General features: G+C 35.5%; 1 long non-coding RNA gene across 1 annotated transcript in view; it reads left to right on the forward strand.

Moving 5' to 3' along the window:
* Nucleotides 1-18,739, forward strand: part of LOC131423714 (uncharacterized) — a 74,918-nt gene that overhangs the window by 44,221 nt on the left and 11,958 nt on the right. Inside the window, exon 2 of the long non-coding RNA XR_009225628.1 lies at nucleotides 2,823-2,905. This is a non-coding gene — a long non-coding RNA (uncharacterized LOC131423714). The remainder of the gene's footprint in view (nucleotides 1-2,822; nucleotides 2,906-18,739) is intronic.

Genomic DNA, 18,739 nt, shown 5'->3' on the forward strand with positions numbered 1-18,739 from the left:
CTCTACTTATCTTATTTTTAAGATTCATCCTAAGACACAGAAAGCAGATAAAGCTCCTAAGCCACATACATTTACTAAACCATCTAAATGTTGTAATTAAAAAATTCAGCATGTTTAGGTTCTCAGATTGCTTTTCATATTAGTGCAATTTCTATTCCTCTAGTGCTATGGAAATACTTGGTTTTTATTTGGTACGAAGCATTAAAATATTTATGTGTAGTTGAATAATGTGATAATACTCCCTATTCATATAGAATCTTTTCTCCCTAGAGATTACAGAATAAATTTATAATTTTTTTCAGTTATCTTTACAATATCCCACTGATGTTAGGGACTAATTTGTATTCTCTATTGACTGGGAAACATGGTATTGTCACTAATATATTATTGTGTATAGGAGCTAAAGGACTTTACATAAAAAGGTTTTGAAAGTAAGACTTTTTGGTGATGACAATCACTTAGAAATGTATCACAAGAGAATTAGAGTTCTCTAGACTGACATAAGCAACAAAACATGTAAATAATCTTGAGTAGAAGCTGACTTGGACAAAGATGGTAGTAGTTTAGGCTGTGGGAGAAGAGAGACAGAGAGTAAGTTGAATTATTTTAAGTAATTGATTTACAAACCTATGAAAGCTGGCAAGTACAAAATCTATAAGGTGAGCTGATAGGTAGAAATTCAAGTAAGACTCAAAAAAGTTTTGGTCTTGAGTCTGAACTCTTCAGTGCATCAGAATAGAAATTCAGGCATGGTTTCTATGTTGAAGGCTTGTGGAGAGTTTCCTTTTCAGTGAATTTCAGTCAATGCTTGTAGGCCTTAAAATAATTGAATGAAATCCTGTAATGTTTTGAAGGTTAATCTGCTTTCCTCAAAACCTATTCATTGTAAATATAAATCACATCCAAAAAAATAACCTCAGAACAATATGTATTTGATTCCTTTAAAAAAAAAAACGTTTTTGGTGTTTGACAAAATGAATGGACACCATACTCCAGCCAAATTGACACATAAAATAAATGATCACAGTACAAGTTGCAGATGTTCTTCAAATCCTGTATACTTAGAGTCTACATGATTGGTTGAACAATGTTCTTGCAAAGTCTGTAGCTGTATGGGTCTTTGTATTTGTGCTGTATTACTATGTAGTTGAGATGCTTGCATTCTGTGTATGTTTAACTTCTTGTTAATCAAATTAGAACATGTGAGTGCCATTTTCTCAGTACCAGTCATTCAATGCATAGTTTTTGAATATCAGATACAGTAATGCTCATTTGAGAAATTGTAGTTAGCAAACTGGACAGAGTCTTGCACATGTGAACTCTGCTGTTGAGGCTGCATTTAAATTCAAAGTGGTTTTTCAGACAAGCATACCTGTCACTCATTCCCAGAATATTTATAAAAATTTTAATTCACGTATTTTACTTTTTGTGTGTGTTTTTATCATGATCAACATAATGTTTTGAAGAGTGTGTGTATAATAAATATACACACATATATAAATACACACAATATTATAGAATGATTATATTTAGCTAGTTAATGAACAAATTCATAATATCACATAAAACTATTTTTTTTCTCTTCTGGGGATTGAACCCATAGGTCTTCTACCCCTGAACTATATCCCCAGCCCTTTTTATTCTCCTGCCTCAGCCTTCTGAGTAGGTGGAATTGCGGGCATGCACCACTTTTCCTGATGGAAACTATTTTGATGATTGATTGCATTCTAGGCAAGAAGATGGTGATGTGTTTAGGTATGATCAATGTTTAATATATCAAACATTTTTTTCTTGAGTACCAGGGATTGAACTCAGGGTCACTCCACCACTGAGCCATATCAACAGCCCTATATTGTATTTTATTTAGAGACAGAGTATCACTGAGTTGCTTAGCAAGCCTTGCTTTTGCATAGTCTGACTTTGAACACAGGATCCTCCTGCTTCAGGCTCCTGACTTGCTGGGCATTTTTACTTTTGATTTTAATTTAAGACAGGGCCTCATTAAGTTTTCCTGGATGACTTCAAACTTGGGATTCTCCTGCCTCAGCCTTCTGAGTAGCTGCGATTGCAGGCATGCACCACCTTGCCTGGTGGAAACTATTTTGATGATTGATTGCATTCTAGGCAAGAAGATGGTGATGTGTTTAGGTATGACCAATGTTTAATATGTTAAACATGTTTTTAACAATCGTATTAAAAGAGCTCTGAGCATAGAATATGTATGTTTATTTAAAAAAATGGATTCATGTACTGTAGTTGTGGTCTTCTTTTATCAACAGACTCTTCTCTTGTTAGAAAATGTTTTAACCAAGGATACACAGAGATATAAATATACATCCTAGTCTTTTTACAGTTTTTCCCCCTCTTTATCTTCTCATGTTTCTTAGTTCTAAGTTACCTACTTCTTGGAACATACTGTAATCCTTCCTTGTTTACCACTGATAATGCATCAGTTCCTTTGCATTTGCTCTGATTGTTATCCTGGCCTCACAAAAGCACCAGGCTTGAATAATATTTTTCTGTTTCCTACCCCTGTCTTTCCTGGGTTTCTGTATGTTTCTTTGCTGCACCATTTATTGCTGAGTTTATTTTCTCTTGTGAATCCAGTTTGCTTTACTGTCTTTAGCTTTTACATTTGCACTTCCCCTATTGGACCCAGGTAAGAACCTCAGCTACAAGTCATCATGTGTTGAATCACTAATCTCAGAACTTGCATTTTATTTTCTTAATACATACTTTATGATTTGCACTCTTGCTGTTATTAGTAAAATGATAAAAGTCTGACTAGTTTTTTTTTTTTCTTCTTCTTCTCATTTTTCCAGATCAACTGATCTCTACAGAGCACAGGTCTCTGGATCTCTTAGCACCTGCTTCTTTGTTTTGGGCCCAAGGAGACAGCTTTCAGGTAATGAACATCATTGTTAATACAAATACCTTGGAACAATAGCTAACAATGAGCAGTTTTACACATTTATCTTTTATTGTTATCTATTCAAAATTTTATTGACTACTATATTCACAGTCAAGAAACTTATAGAATATAAAATTAAAAATAATATAGTTCTGTGTTTGGTCACATCCAATAATGAGTAAGGGAATGGATTTCAATTAATGTTGAAACAAAACAGAGTGATCAATATATGAAAAATTGTTCAGTACAATTGGCCTTAAATAAATCAAATCCATAATCAAAACTACAATGTTATAAAACTTCTCACCTCACTAGGATGATTAAAATCAGTAAAATGAAGAGCAGAAATAAACTCACATACACTGCTAGTGAAAGTTTATAATAATGTTATTGCCTTCAGAAATAATATGGCTGTTCCTCCAAAGTTTAAGCTGAATTTTAACATAAGTCAATGGTTGTGCTCATAGGTATGTTGCCAAGCAAAAAATGAATATATAATAGAGAAAATTAGAAGTAATCTTAAATTTTATCAATTGATGAATAATAAATAACATAAAGTGTATACAGATAATATCAATGAAATTGTATGATACAGTCATAAAATTTGGCAATTAAAAACCAATGTAGTGCCAATATATGGAATGATGAGATGGAGCTTTAAAATATTAAGTGATAGAAATCATTCAAAACACATAAGATATTGCATGATTTCACTTATATGAATGTTCTTAAAAGAGACACTCATAGTAAAGAAAGTAGATTACTTGTCTCAAGAATGGGGAGGGAGGAGGGAATGAAGAATGATCTGTCTAGCCTTTCTGATTAAGTTCACTTAGTTGTTAAGATCTAGAATCAGACATCTAATTGTCTCTAGTAAAAGCTGAAGAAAGGAGACTACATCTCTCAGTGTATCTGCCTCAGCCCTGGACCTTAAGAAACAATTGTGCTGGGTGCAGTGGGGCTCATCTGTAATCCCAGCAATTCTGAAGGCTGAGACAGCAAGATCGCAAATTCAGAAGGCAGCCTGGGCAACTTAGCAAGACCTTGTGTCAAAATAAAAAATAAAAAAGGGCTGGGGGTAGCTCAGTGGTATAGAGCTCTGGATTCAATCCCTAGTACCTCCCACACACACACAAGAGAGAATAATTTGTAATAAATATGGGATAGTTTTTGTGTGGTGATGAAAGCCTTCTCAAACTGATTATGGTGTGGCTGCAGAATTTTACAAATACACCAAATTCATAAATGTATACTTTACAAAGGAAAATTGCATGATTATGTGTATTACATTGCTATAAAGATATGTTATAAAGGGTTATTAACACTAATATCCTTCCATTTTGCTTTGAATGACCTTGTGATATTGTTGTCATATGTTAATCATATATATTTTAAAGTCTATATTTTTCACTAAAATATGTAAAAATGAATGAGTTAATGAGATGTTGGTATATTATTGAAATAGCATTGAATAGGACTTAGGAGAGCTGACTATTTTCAGTTCTCAATTTCTGTACTTGACAATATAATGCTTGGTCAAGTCATTCAAAGTATATTGGTTTCAAATACAGAAAAAAAAAATACAAAATATCCATCAGTTTCTCTCAATTTTAACTGCCAAACTTCAGTATAAAATTATTTTCTAATGCTTAGAACAAACAGTAATATTGATAAAAATATTATTTATAATTGTCCCTCAAGCCAATATATATATATATATATATATATATATATATATATATATATATATATATATACCAAATTAATATTTCACGGTCAATTTTGTTGTCATCTACTATAAACTCAATGCAGACACAAAATTTACAATAAAACGTTTAGTTGTTTCTTTCTTCTCCCATCTCTTAATCTGAAATATTTATAAAGCTAATTGGGGCGGGGGCATTCATTAGGTAATAAACATTAGGTGGCATTGGTGCTAGACTGAAGTTGTCTATGTGTCAGAGTTGATTGTAATGAGGAACCAGATCACATAACTCATAAAGCTGAAAGTATATTATTGAAATAACATTGAAAGGGACTTAGGAGAGCTATTTTCTGCTCTCAATTTCTGTACTTGACAATGTAATTCTTGGGCAAGTCACTCAAAGTATATTGGCTTCAAATCCAGATGACTGGACTAAGTGAGCTACAAAGTCTCTTTAGTACTTAAAATTCTTTGATATTTTAAATTAACATCTTTCTACTCCTGTTAACTTCGTATCTATTCTTGAGTCAAGGGTATGATTGAATTTTCTTTTTCATAATTAACTATTAGATGCAACCAAATATAACCATTTAAGAAGATTTCTGCCTACATTTAGTTTTAACAACGGGTGTTACATAGGTATATTTGAACTCTATCATCAAATCATCAGTTTCCCTCAATTTTTAACTGCCGACACTTCAGTATAAAATCATTTTCTATTGTTTAGAACAAACAGCAATATTAATAAAAATTATTCTTTATAATTGTCCCTCAAGCCACATGTAGTTAACAAAAACTTGAAAGGTGGTGAGTGTAATCAAGATTTTAAATTTCAAATTTTACTTAATTTTAATTTACTTATATTTAAATACCCACATGTGTACTATACAAAGTAGCCCCAGATTCTACTATTTGTACTTGAATCTTCATCAATGCATACACACAGAAGAATAGAAATGATGTTGCTCCTCTCTTAAACACATGCACATATATTAATGCTTGAAAGAGAAGACACCTTTATGGTTAAGGTTATGGACTTTGAATGCCTAGATTTGAAAACCTTCTGTGCTGTTATTCACTGTGGGAACTTGTATTGCCTAACTTCTTTGTTTCCTAATTTTTTTGGCCAGGGTTACCAGGGATTGAACTCAGGGGGACTCAACCACTGAGTCATAACCCCAGACCAATTTTTTATATTTCATTTAGAGACAGGGTCTCACTGAGTTGCTCAGCACCTCGCTATTACTGAGACTGGCTTTGAACGCAGAATCCTCCTGCCTGAGCTTCCCAGAGCTGCTGGGATTACAGGCCTGTGCCACTGCACCCGTGTGGTTTCGTATTTTTTAATGTATAAAATAGGGGTGATGATATTATTCTCATTAAGTTAATTAACATATTTTACATACTTTGAATAGTGCCTAACACATAACAAGTATAATAAAAATTACTATTTGCAGGTAAATGCCCTTATAGTTTCTTATATACCTGGCTTTGGAGAGCATTTAGTTAATTTACTTCTAACTAAATCTTATTAAACTTGGTGAATAACAAACACATTATTTTTAAAAAGTGGCAGTTTCCTTTTGTAGGAGTTACTGAGTAAATGTATTTTACTTATGAAATAGAAGGACAAAAAGGAAGAATAATTTTATTCTAATGCATATCTGTGATACTGCCAAGTTATAATGTTTGCTAATGAATTATTCCAGAATAATAGAAAAACACAGCAAGAGCCTTGGTCTTTGCCAAACTCTCAGGGAAAGCAATTTGAGTTCTTTCTGCTCTGTGCAAGTATTCAGGAGAAGGGCATGGGGTATGTCTTTGCCCTGTCTAACCCCAATTGAGGCTCTGTTCAAGTGCATTTTCTAAGTGTGATGTATGTTAGAGCTCCTTGATTATGTTAAATGAATTCCAGTCATCCCTCAGGCATTAATGTTACTTACTGAAAAGAAAGTGACCTAATGGTCACTGAGAATTTTGTTTAATTGTACTTATTACAGCTTCTATGTAATTTGCAATTATTTAGGAGTTTTTATTGTTGTTATTATTATTGTTGCTTAGGGCAATTTAAAGAACTCTGCCACATGAAGTGACGTCAATTTATCCAGATGTCATTTTGTTTTTTTATCCTGAGGTAGAAATGGTAGAAGGTAGAAAAAGATAAGAAGAGAGGGAGGCTTAGTAAATAAACAGGAAGCAAATTATTTGGCAGAAAACCAAGCTCCATTCATTTTGCTTGTAATAAAAAATTACATGCTTGAAAATGATATTTATTTGGGGAAAAATTGAAAGGGTTAAGGTAAGAAATTGATTAACATTAGTCAGAGATGATGGGAAATACAATTGTTTCCTACCCACTCATGAGATTGAGAGAATCATTATGTATAGCACCCTATTTTAAAACATTGTAGTTTTTTAAATGTTTGATATTTTTTAAACTTAAAAGTCATTTTTAAAAAAATTAAAGCTATCATTACCACTACATCACAACCACTGTTGTTACTACTTGTGAATGTACTCTCTTATGAACAGAAGAAATAAAGGGCAAATTTATAGGGCAATAGGGTCACAGTCAATATAATACCATTCCTCTTTTGAGAATTTCAGGCATAAGAGATAAATATTTGTAGGTAAAGTGGTCAGATATCTTCAGGATGTGGCTGAGAGACAAAGGGAATAAATCTTTGTCCTCAAATACCTTCACAATTTTTAATAATCCTTGCATTGAAGGGTAGTAGGAATTCTACTCTGTTCAAATGAGAGGTAAGAAATACTGAAAGTTATTAGCTATTTAAGAAACTGTGCATTTTTCAAGGCCATTTATAAGATAATCTCTTAAGAATTATCCAGAAATGCTAAGTGTCACCAAATTTGACCTCTATTTGTCTTTCTTGTGATTATTTTATAAATTTAACATTTCAGCTTTCAAAAAGCAAATCACATTTAGAATAAATATTTGGCAAAATATAGTAAATACAGAACTTGAAGTTTGGATACTGAGCACCCTATTGATACATAGCTTTAAATATATTGCAATGAACATATTCTAGAATACATTAATATTCTAGACATAAACATACCTTATTAAAATGAATTTCAGAATAATCCAAAGAAATATCTTGATAAATTTACCACTAATATCATTAATCAAACATTTATAATGACTTTGTTGCTTTCTTCTCAATAGATTGATGATTATCATAAGTACGTGTGATTTCAGAATAAGTTAAATACTATAAAATTAATAATAATTCCATCTACTGGAAAGGATTACCTAACAGTTTTCTGATTTTACTCTGTCGATGAGAATATAATTTTTCAAGTGTATAAAATATAGACAAAATGAAAATAATAAATACATACTATTCATACCCTGCTTTGACTTTTACCCAAGATGCATTGTTTATATTACCTTATGTAGTATTTGTTTTTCCAAATACATTATAATTACTGATCATATGTATATTATTATTTTATTCAATTCTATATATTGGTGAATATCTATTTTAAAAATTATTAAATACTATTATGAATAATTTTTGAATGAACATTTTTGCATGTAGATATTGAATATTTTTAGGGTAATGAGTGAATGTAGCTGTTTTGAAATATTTTTAAAAAGTGTATTTTAAAGACTAAAATATATCTGAATACTGCAGTGTAGCTCAATGAGATGTGTTCTTAGCTATGGGGCTTTATCTGGATAAGAGTTATATGTGTTCTTAGAGAATAGATCCCATGGAGACTGTATCTTGATATCTTGTCTTACATTTCACGTTCTTTTTTTTTTTATTGGTTGTTCAAAACATTACAAAGCTCATGACATATCATCTTTCATGCATTTGATTCAAGTGGGTTATGAACTCCCATTTTTACCCCAAATACAAGTTGCAGAATCACATCGGTTACACATTCACATTTTTACATAATGCCATATTATTGACTGTTGTATTCTGCTACCTTTCCTATCCCCTGCTATCCCCCTTCCCCTTCCCTCTCATCTTCCCTCTCTACCCCATCTGCTGTTATTCAATTCTCTCCCTTGTTTTTTTTCCCCTTTCCCCTTATAAACTCTTATATGTAATTTTGTGTAACAATGAGGATCTCCTTCCATTTCCATACAGTTTCCCTTCTCTCTCCCTTTCTCTCCCCCCACTCATCTCTGTTTAATGTTAATCTTTTCCTCATGCTCTTCCTCCCTGTTCTGTTCTTAGTTGCTCTCTTTATATCAAAGAAGACATTTGGCATTTGTTTTTTTAAGGATTGGCTAGTTTCACTTAGCATAATCTGCTCTAATGCCATCCATTTCCCTGCAAATTCCATGATTTTGTCGTTTTTTAGTGCTGCGTAATACTCCATTGTGTATAAATGCCACATTTTTGTTATCATTCATCTATTGAAGGGCATCTAGGTTGATTCCAGAGTCTAGCTATTGTGAATTGTGCTGCTATGATCATTGATGTGGCAGTATCCCTATAGTATGCTCTTTTAAGGTCCTCAGGGAATAGACCAAGAAGGGCGATAGCTGGGTCAAATGGTGGTTCCATTCCCAGCTTTCCCAGGAATCTCCATACTGCTTTCCATATTGGCTGCACCAATTTGCAGTCCCATCAGCAATGTACAAGTGTACCCTTTTCCCCACATCCTCGCCAGCACTTATTGTTGTTTGACTTCATAATGGCTGCCAATCTTACTGGTGTGAGATGGTATCTTAGGGTGGTTTTGATTTGCATTTCTCTGACTGCTAGAGATGGTGAGCATTTTTTCATGTACTTATTGATTGATTGTATGTCCTCCTCTGAGAAGTGTCTGTTCAGGTCCTTGGCCCATTTGTTGATAGGGTTATTTGTTATCTTATTGTTTAATTTTTTGAGTTCTTTGTATATTCTGGATATTAGGGCTCTATCTGAAGTGTGGGGAGTAAAAATTTGTTCCCAGGATGTAGGTTCCCTATTTACCTCTCTTATTGTTTCTCTTGCTGAGAAAAAACTTTTTAGTTTAAGTAAGTCCTATTTGTTTATTCTTGTATTTAAATCTTGGGCTATGGGCGTCCTATTAAGGAATTTGGAGCCCGACCCCACAATATGTAGATCGGAGCCAACTTTTTCTTCTATCAGGCGCAGAGTCTCTGGTTTGATATCAAGCTCTTTGATCCATTTTGAATTAACTTTTGTGCATGGTGAGAGAAAGGGGTTCAGCTTCATTTTGTTGCATATGGATTTCCAGTTTTCCCAGCACCATTTGTTGAAGATGCTATCCTTTCTCCATTGCATGCTTTTAGCCCCTTTATCAAATATAAGAAAGTTTTAATTTTGTGGATTGGTCTCTGTGTCCTCTATTCTGTACCATTGGTCCACCTGCCTATTTTGGTACCAGTACAATGCTGTTCTTGTTACTATTGCTCTGTAGTACAGTTTGAAATCTGGTATCGCTATACCTCCAGATTCACACTTCCTGCTTAGAATTGCTTTTGCTATTCTGGGTCTTTTGTTTTTCCATATGAATTTCATGATAGCTTTATCTATTTCTACAAGAAATGCCGTTGGGATTTTGAATGGCATTGCGTTGAACCTGTAGAGAACTTTGGGTAATATCGCCATTTTGATGATGTTGGTTCTACCTATCCATGAACAAGGTACATTTTTCCATCTTCTAAGATCTTCTTCTCTCTCTCTCTTTAGGGTTCTGTAGTTTTCATTGTATAAATCTTTCACCTCTTTTGTTAGTTTGATTCCCAAGTATTTTATTTTTTTTTTGAGGATATTGTGAATGGGGTGGTTTTCCTCATTTCCATTTCAGAAGTTTTGTTGCTGATATACAGGAATGCCTTTGATTTATGCGTGTTGATTTTATATCCTGCCACTTTGCTGGATTCATTTATTAGTTCTAGTAGTTTCTTTGTAGACCCTTTTGGGTCTTCTAGGTATAGGATCATGTCTTTCGCAAATAGTGATATTTTAAGTTCTTCTTTTCCTATTTTTATGCCTTTAATTTCTTTTGTCTAATTGTTCTGGCTAGTATTTCAAGGACTAAATTAAATAGAAGTGGTGAGAGAGGGCATCCTGTCTTGTTCCAGATTTTAGCGGGAATGCCTTCAGGTTTTCTCCATTTAGAATGGTGCTAGCCAGAGGCTTAGAATATATAGCTTTTACAATGTTGAGGTAAGTTCCTGTTATCCCTAGTTTTTCTAGTGTTTTGAACATAAAGGGATGCTGTACTTTGTCGAATGCTTTTTCTGCATCTATCGAGACGATCATATGGTTTTTATCTTTAAGTCTGTTGATGTGGTGAATAACATTTATTGATTTCCGTATATTGAACCAACCTTGCATCCCAGGGATGAATCCTACTTGATCATGGTGCACAATTTTTTTGATATGCTTTTGTATTCGATTCGCCAGGATTTTATTGAGAATTTTTGCATCTATGTTCATTAGAGATATTGGTCTGTGGTTTTCTTTCTTTGAGTGTCTTTGTCTGGTTTCGGGATCAGGGTGATGTTGGCCTCATAGAATGAATTTGGAAGAGCTCCTTCTTTTTCTATTTCTTGAAATAGCTTGAAAAGTATTGGTATTAATTCTTCTTTGAAGGTTTTGTAAAACTCCGCTGTATACCCATCCAGTCCAGGGCTTTTCTTGGTTGGTAGTCTTTTGATGGCTTCTTCTATTTCTTCCTTTGTTATTGGTCTGTTTAAATTGTGTGTGTCTTCCTGACTCAATCTGGGCAGATCATATGACTTAAGGAATTTATCGATATCTTCACTGTCTTCTATTTTATTAGAATATAGGGTTTCAAAATACTTTCTAAATATCTTCTGTATTTCTTTTTTTTTTAATGTATTTATTTATTTTTAGTTTTCGGCGGACACAACATCTTTGTTTGTATGTGGTGCTGAGGATCGAACCCGGGCCTCACGCATGCCAGGCAAGCGCGCTACAGCTTGAGCCACATCCCCAGCCCCTATCTTCTGTATTTCTGTAGTGTCTGTTGTGATATTGCCTTTTTCATCCCATATATTAGTAATTTGAGTTTTCTCTCTTCTTCTCTTCGTTAGCATGGCTAAGGGCCTGTCAATCTTATTTATTTTTTCAAAGAACCAACTTTTAGTTTTATCAATTTTTTCAATGTTTTTTTTTTGTTTCAATTTTGTTGATTTCCGCTCTGATTTTAATTATTTCTTGTCTTCTGCTATATTTGCTGTTGTTTTGCTCTTCCTTTTCTAAGGTTTTGAGATGTAGTGTGAGTTCATTTATTTGTTGGTTTTTTCTTTTTTTGAGGAATGAACTCCAGGAAATGAATTTCCGTCTTAAAACTGCTTTCATTGTGTCCCATAGATTCCGGTATGTTGTGTCTGAATTGTCGTTTATTTCTAAGAATTTTTTGATTTCCTCCTTTATGTCTTCTGTAACCCATTGATCATTCAGTAACATATTGTTTATTTTCCATGTGATGCAGGATTTTTCCTTCCTTCTTTTATCATTGATTTCCAGTTTCATTCCATTATGATCAGATATGGTGCATGGTATTATCTCCACACCTTTATATTTACTAAGAGTTGCCCTATGGCATAATATATGATCTATCTTTGAGTAAGATCCATGTGCTGCTGAGAAGAATGTGTATCCACTTGATGATGGTTGATATATTCTATATATGTCGGTTAAGTCTAGGTTATTGATTGTATCATTGAGTTCTATAGTTTCTTTATTCAGCTTTTGTCTGGAGGATCTGTCTAATGGCGAGAGCGGTGTGTTGAAGTCACCCATAATTATTGTGTTGTGGTCTATTTGACTCTTGAACTTGCTGAGAGTTTGATTTATGAACGTTGCCGCAACATTGTTTGGTGCATACAAATTAATAATTGTTATGTCTTGTTGGTGGATGGTTCCTTTTAACAGGATATAGTGTCCCTCTTTATCCCTTTTGATTAACTTAGGTTTGAAGTTGATTTTATTCGATATGAATATGGCCACTCCTGCTTGCTTCCGAGGGCCATGTGAGTGGTATGATTTTTCCCAACCTTTCACCTTCAGACTGTGTATGTCTTTTCCTATCATATGAGTCTCCTGAAGGCAGCATATTGTTGGATTTGTTTTTTTTGATCCAGGTTACTAGCTTGTGTCTCTTGATTGGTGAGTTTAATCCATTAACATTTAAGGTTACAATTGAAATATGATTTGTACTTCCAGTCATGTTTATTTATTTATTTATTTTAGTTTGGCTAGTTTTTACATTTTGGTTATTTTCCTCCCCCTTTACTGAGATACCTCCCGCTGTTAGTTTTGGGCACTATTTTTCCATTCCTCTTCTTGTAGAATTTTGCCCAAAATGCTTTGCAGTGCTGGTTTTCTGGCTGCAAATTCTTTTAGCTTTTGTTTATCATGAAAGATTTTAATTTCATTGTCAAATCTGAAGCTTAATTTTGCTGGATACAGTATTCTTGGTTGGAATCCATTATTTTTCAGCGTTTGAAATACATTTTTCCAGGATCTTCTCGCTTTCAAAATCTGTGATGAAAAATCCATCATTAACCTAATTGGTTTACCCCTGAATATAATCTGCCTCCTTTCTCTCGTAGCTTTTAATATTCTCTCCTTGTTCTGTATGTTGACTATCTTCATAATTATATGTCTTGGAGTTGGTCTATTACTGTTTTGGATGTTTGGGGTCCTGTAGGCTTCCAGAATTTGGCAATCCATTCCATCTTTCATCTCTGGGAAGTTTTCTAGGATTATTTCATTTAATAAGTTGTCCATTCCTTTGGTTTGAATCTCTGTGCCTTCTTCTATCCCAATGACTCTCAAATTTCGTTTTTTGATGAGATCCCATATCTCTTGGATAGATTGCTCATGAGATTTAAGCATCTTTTCTGTGTTTACTATATTCTTTTCAAGTTGATAAATTTTGTCTTCATTATCTGATGTTCTGACTTCTACTTGATCTAGTCTATTTGTAATATTCTCGTTAGAGTTTTTAATCTGGTTTATGGTTTCTTGCATTTCTAGGATTACTGTTTGGTTTTTTTTTAAGATCTCTATCTCCTGGTAAATCTCATTCTTTGCAGTTTGAATTTGTTTGTTTAGTTCATTTTCAAAATATACTTTCAATGTTTGGACTTGCTGTCTCATGTATTCTCTAATATTCCGTTCCATCTGAGTTAGGTATGCCTTGATTTCTTTCCCTGTCCATGTTTCTGATGCTTCTAGGTCCACCTGTAGATTTAAGTTGTCCTGCATTATCTGTAATCTTTTTTCCCCTTGTTTTTTCATGTTGTTCACATTACTTTCCAGCTCTGTTTGACTGCTTTGTAACTGCTTTCTCCTATACATTTGTTTTGGCTTTTATATCTCTGTTGTCTCTCCTTTGTGGTGGGACATTATGCCTAGAGATGTTGGGCTTTATTGTACTTTTGAGCTGATTCATTCAATTTATAAAGGGCTTCCAAATTCTGTATGCATATAGTGATCTGTTGTTTGTTCTTAGGACTTTAGGTTAGGTGCTATGAAGGTATAAGGGTTAGTATGTCTTGGTTACTTTAGAAGGTTGTTCTACTGAAGGGGGATACTAACTGTCGATTGGATCAAGGTGTTGGTAGTAGCTAGGTATTTAGGAGCCCTATAGACAGCCTCAAAACATTCACCTATTTGCATTTAGACAATTACACGTAATGGAGGACGTAATGCTTGGGATGAAAGTTTGGGGGAAGGGGAAGGAAGGTGCTCTTGAAAAGAAAGAAGGAGAGGGAGATAGATAGCGTAGAGGAGAATGGAAAGTACAATAAAACTTGAAAGGGGAAAGAAAGAGGGAAAAGGGGGGAGAAAAAATAAAATAAAATAAGAAATAAAATTAGGTCTTAGAGATCCATTTTCTTCTCTTCCTGTAGGCAGAGCTGTGCCCTCCGAGCTGAGTTTTGCCCTCAAAGTGTTGACAGCAATCCCTGTAAGGCGGCTCCTGGGAGTCTCTGAATCCTGTTGGTCCAGAGCCATTTCACTTCTATGGCCCCTCCTCCCCTTCCTCCTGCCAGCCAGCCAGGTCCTGCTCACCGGAGGCGGTTCCCCAAGGATCTGGTTACACTTTCAGCCCCACTGCGTGCCCTATTTCCCGAATGACTGAGCACTCTCTCTGTCATTCATCTAAGCCCCAGTGCTGTGGAGCTGTGGTCTGGGAGTCAATAGTTTAATTTTTTCGGACCCCTTTGGTGGGCATGCCCTCGGAAGCTGGCGGCTAAGACCTTGGGTGTTGCCACTGGTGATAATGGGAGTTGGGGGTCGAGGATTCCCTCTGCTTCCCACAGCCCCTACAATCACGACCACTCCGCTGGCGGTAGGAGTGGATGGGGGTCTGGAGTGTCCTCTGTTTCCCTCTGCCCCTACCATCACGCCCTCTCAGTTGGCGGTTGGGGGAGTTGGGGGTGGGGAGTCTTCTCTGCTTCCCTCCGCCCCTACAGTCACGCCCACATCACTGGCAGTAGGAGGAGTTGGGGGTCGGGAGTCCCTTGGCCTTTACGGTCACGCCCATGGAGAGATTTTTGAAGTTTCCCGGTTGTTTGTGTTTGATGTGGGTGGGAGTCACACACCTGCTAAAGTAGATTCCACTGGGAAGGAATTTCATTGGCCGAACTTTGGTGACTTCCCTTCTCTGCTATGGTGGGCCCCTGGCTCCTTGCCGGAATGTCCGAAGGGAGGGGTGGGATTGGCTTGTCTCTGGTCTGACTCAATCTCTGGTTTTAGTTTCCAGTTCGCTATTTCATAAAGGCTTGGTTAGAGTCCCTTCACTTCGCCTCCTGAGCCGGGCAGGCGGGGCGGGGGTCATTCGCCGCGCAGATGGGGCTGTTTGCCGGGCGGGCGGGGCTGTTCACCCAGCCGAGCGGGCCGGGCGGGGACCCCTCTCTCCTTGCCGGGTAGCCGGGGGCCCTTTGCAGAGCCGGCCAGGCAGCGGCTGGCAGTCGTTCGGTGGCGGCTGGCGGGACTGGACCTCTGTGCCGCGTGGCCGAGATTCACTCGTCTGGGACAAACTGTCACCTCTAATAAACTTACTAATTCCCGGCAGGTCTCCTTTCAGGGGAATTTTGCTAGAAGTTCCTCAGCAGGTAGAATCCAGGCGTATTAATGGGTCTTTCTAATCCCGTTAATGTGGAGATACTGAAAGTGCTGCTTCCTCACTGGCCGCCATGTTGGGTCCTCCCACATTTCTTTAGAGACGTCTCCTGCCTTCCATTCAGGTAATTGTCAATCAGTTCTCCCAGGCTGTGATTCAAGTTCCACTGTCATATATAAATTTTAAAAATTAATTGAAATAAAAGTCAGAGAATTCTCACCAACCTAGTTGCTTGCTAATTTATACCTTCAGCTTCCTCCTCCCTCTCTGGGAAGATATCACACTTAATCTAGCTTAAATAACTTGAACATTTATAGATTTATACATGTTCTTTGTGGGATTTCTTGTACTGTTTTTACTGTTTTATCAACCAATATTGGAAAAAAGGAATTAAATATCAGAAAAGCCATAATGAAGTAAATATCACAAATTTTAGATAATATGCAATCCAGGTCAGGGGCCACGATTGGGTCTTTGGGGTAGTGGCCAGACACACCTCCACACGGACAAGCCCTCAAAGCTGGAGAAGGGTGGGGAAGCCTGGGTGAGAGGTGCCTAAGTGCCTCTCACCCAGCCAGGGAGGTAACTCAAATCATGTGTGAGGATGGCCTCCCACAACTTTCTTCATATCTGAAAGCTTTTTTAGATACTAGCTTTGTGTTCCATGTTACTTGTTATTTCTTTTCTTTAACAAATAAGCATTCTTAAAGACAATTAGGAGATCATACATGAAACACTGCCATCTTTCATCAAGCTTGAAAAATAAAAGGTATACATGATTTACTCAAGTAATTAAAATAGAACAAATCAATTTTTTAACTTAATGGCAATAACATGCTTGAGCTCACTAACTTCAAATAAGTTTATATTTGTTTCAAAATTTATTTTTAAAAAGTCCCAATTTACCACCAAGACTGTCAATTTTGCATTTCCCTCCCTGCTCATTAGAATATCTATAATGTTATTAGATTCTTTGCTGTTTAACTTAAGGCATGTGTTCTGGCCAATGAAAGTCAGCTTAAAACCATAAAAAATTCTTCTGAAAGTACCTCTAGTTAGACTCTATATTTTGAAAAAGTTAAACTATCTGAAAGAGGACTTTAGAAACATGTAGAAATACAAAAATATTCAGAAGGATGCTTGACATTAGACACCCAAATTTGTTTTATTATAGTTCTCCAGAGGAAAGAAATGTATGTTCTCAGTTAAGATCTTCAGACATTACATATTGATAGGGATTCTGTTAACAATAAATTAAATAAATGTATATCTTTCACTTCTTTGTGTCTCCTATTTAGCAGTTTACTTTTCACTCAATTAGAAATGCTTTGTTTTATTACAAAAAAAATAGCAAAGGTTTTCACACTTCAGTGATCTAAAATATGAAGTGGGAAAATGTCATCTTTATCATGTTTTACACAAATAGAAACACACACACACACACAGAGAGAGAGAGAGAGAGAGAGAGAGAGAGAGAGGACTGAGTCCTTAGGTCTAAAGAAATAAGAAGAAACCATATTACTTCATGATGTGGGTAATTTTGATGCAGGTTGAAAAGATTAGCCTACCGTTTTAACTTAGTGACATTTAAAAACAAAAATAATAATCAAATAGATGGGGAATTCCAGATGTTTGTGGGAAGAAAGGATTAGAAAATAACACTACTTGTCAGTGGCACAGTTGCCCTCAGTGTCATTTCCTGTTGCATTTTGGATGATGAGTTACCTAGAGAATGGCTGGTATGGGTATAAACTTGAAATAAGAGAAACATTGCAAGCCAACTTTTTCTAGGCCATCCCTTCAATGCTGGGAAAGCCTTTCAAGAATTTCAGCTTTATCTGATGACAATGGTAGTAACTTCCATTTCATTTGAGTCCATAGCCACCTCTCCTCTTTGCACATGTTATTGAAACAGAAATCACACTGGTCCTGAGAAACACACACCTCAGGGTGGCTGTAGCACCAATTGCTTGATCAGGTTTTGGTGTTTCTTCTAATTTGGAGCCCCTGGAATTTTGCTTCTTGAAAACTCATCTATGCATTTTAAAGAAGTTTGTTATATTTTACTCAGTTTTTTAAGAATTCATTAAAGTCTTTTTTTCCCCCAGTACTGGGGATAGATCCCAGGGGTGTTCTACCACTGAATTAAACTCCCTGTCCTTTTCACTTTTTGTTTTGAGACAGGGTCTCTCTAAGTTACAGAGGCTGGCCTCAAACTTGGCACTCCTCTTGCCTCAGACTCCTGAGTAGGTGATATTATAGGCGTGTATCAGAGTACAAGGTTTTTCTTATTAATTTACTTTTGCATCACAAAGATTTTCATACTTTTTGTTGTGTTTCTAAAATGGAATAGCTTGGCTATATCATAAATACTTTCTCAGTTCATCTACTTGAATGTGAGCACTAATTTGGTCACATCATTTTCATAAAAAAACTTATCTTATATCTATTTATTTTTACAGTATGTATATCTGCTTTTGAGCATCAATACAAAAAGCCTGCAACTAAGTGATTGCTAGAGAACATAAACTTGAGAGAAGCTTTGGGCATCTTGGAAGAAACAACATTCAAGATGAATGAATGCAAAGTAATTCAATGTTTTCAAAATTCAAAACTTTGTCCATAGAATGTTGGACCATCAAAGAGTACAGATTTCAAACTCATTATTCAATTGTATTGCTTTTTATTACATTTAATTTTGAAATCAAGTTCTTGAACTGAATTAATGGCTACTATAAAAACAACTGCAAGCAATTCTTTATACTGTAGGATGGATATCAAATTTATTTTCTACAGGATCACTTTGTATGTAGGCTTCTATAATATTCAAGAGAGGCGCATCTCGGAAACCTTTGCCATTTTTTTTCACATTTGCTGAGCAATTGACTTCTTATTGTCTCAGACAGTATCACTCTCACAAGTGATCAAGTTTTCCTTGTTCTTTGCCCATAAGGAAGTACAACTTTAATTTTTTAGACTTTACAAAATGCACTTATTCAGTATAAAAATCTTCCTTGGTATTTTGA

This window comes from Marmota monax, unplaced genomic scaffold (assembly GCF_021218885.2).
Source record: "Marmota monax isolate L192 unplaced genomic scaffold, Marmota_monax_Labrador192_F-V1.1 WCK01_AAM20220418_F8-fsc00013, whole genome shotgun sequence".
NCBI classification, from domain to species: domain Eukaryota; kingdom Metazoa; phylum Chordata; class Mammalia; order Rodentia; family Sciuridae; genus Marmota; species Marmota monax.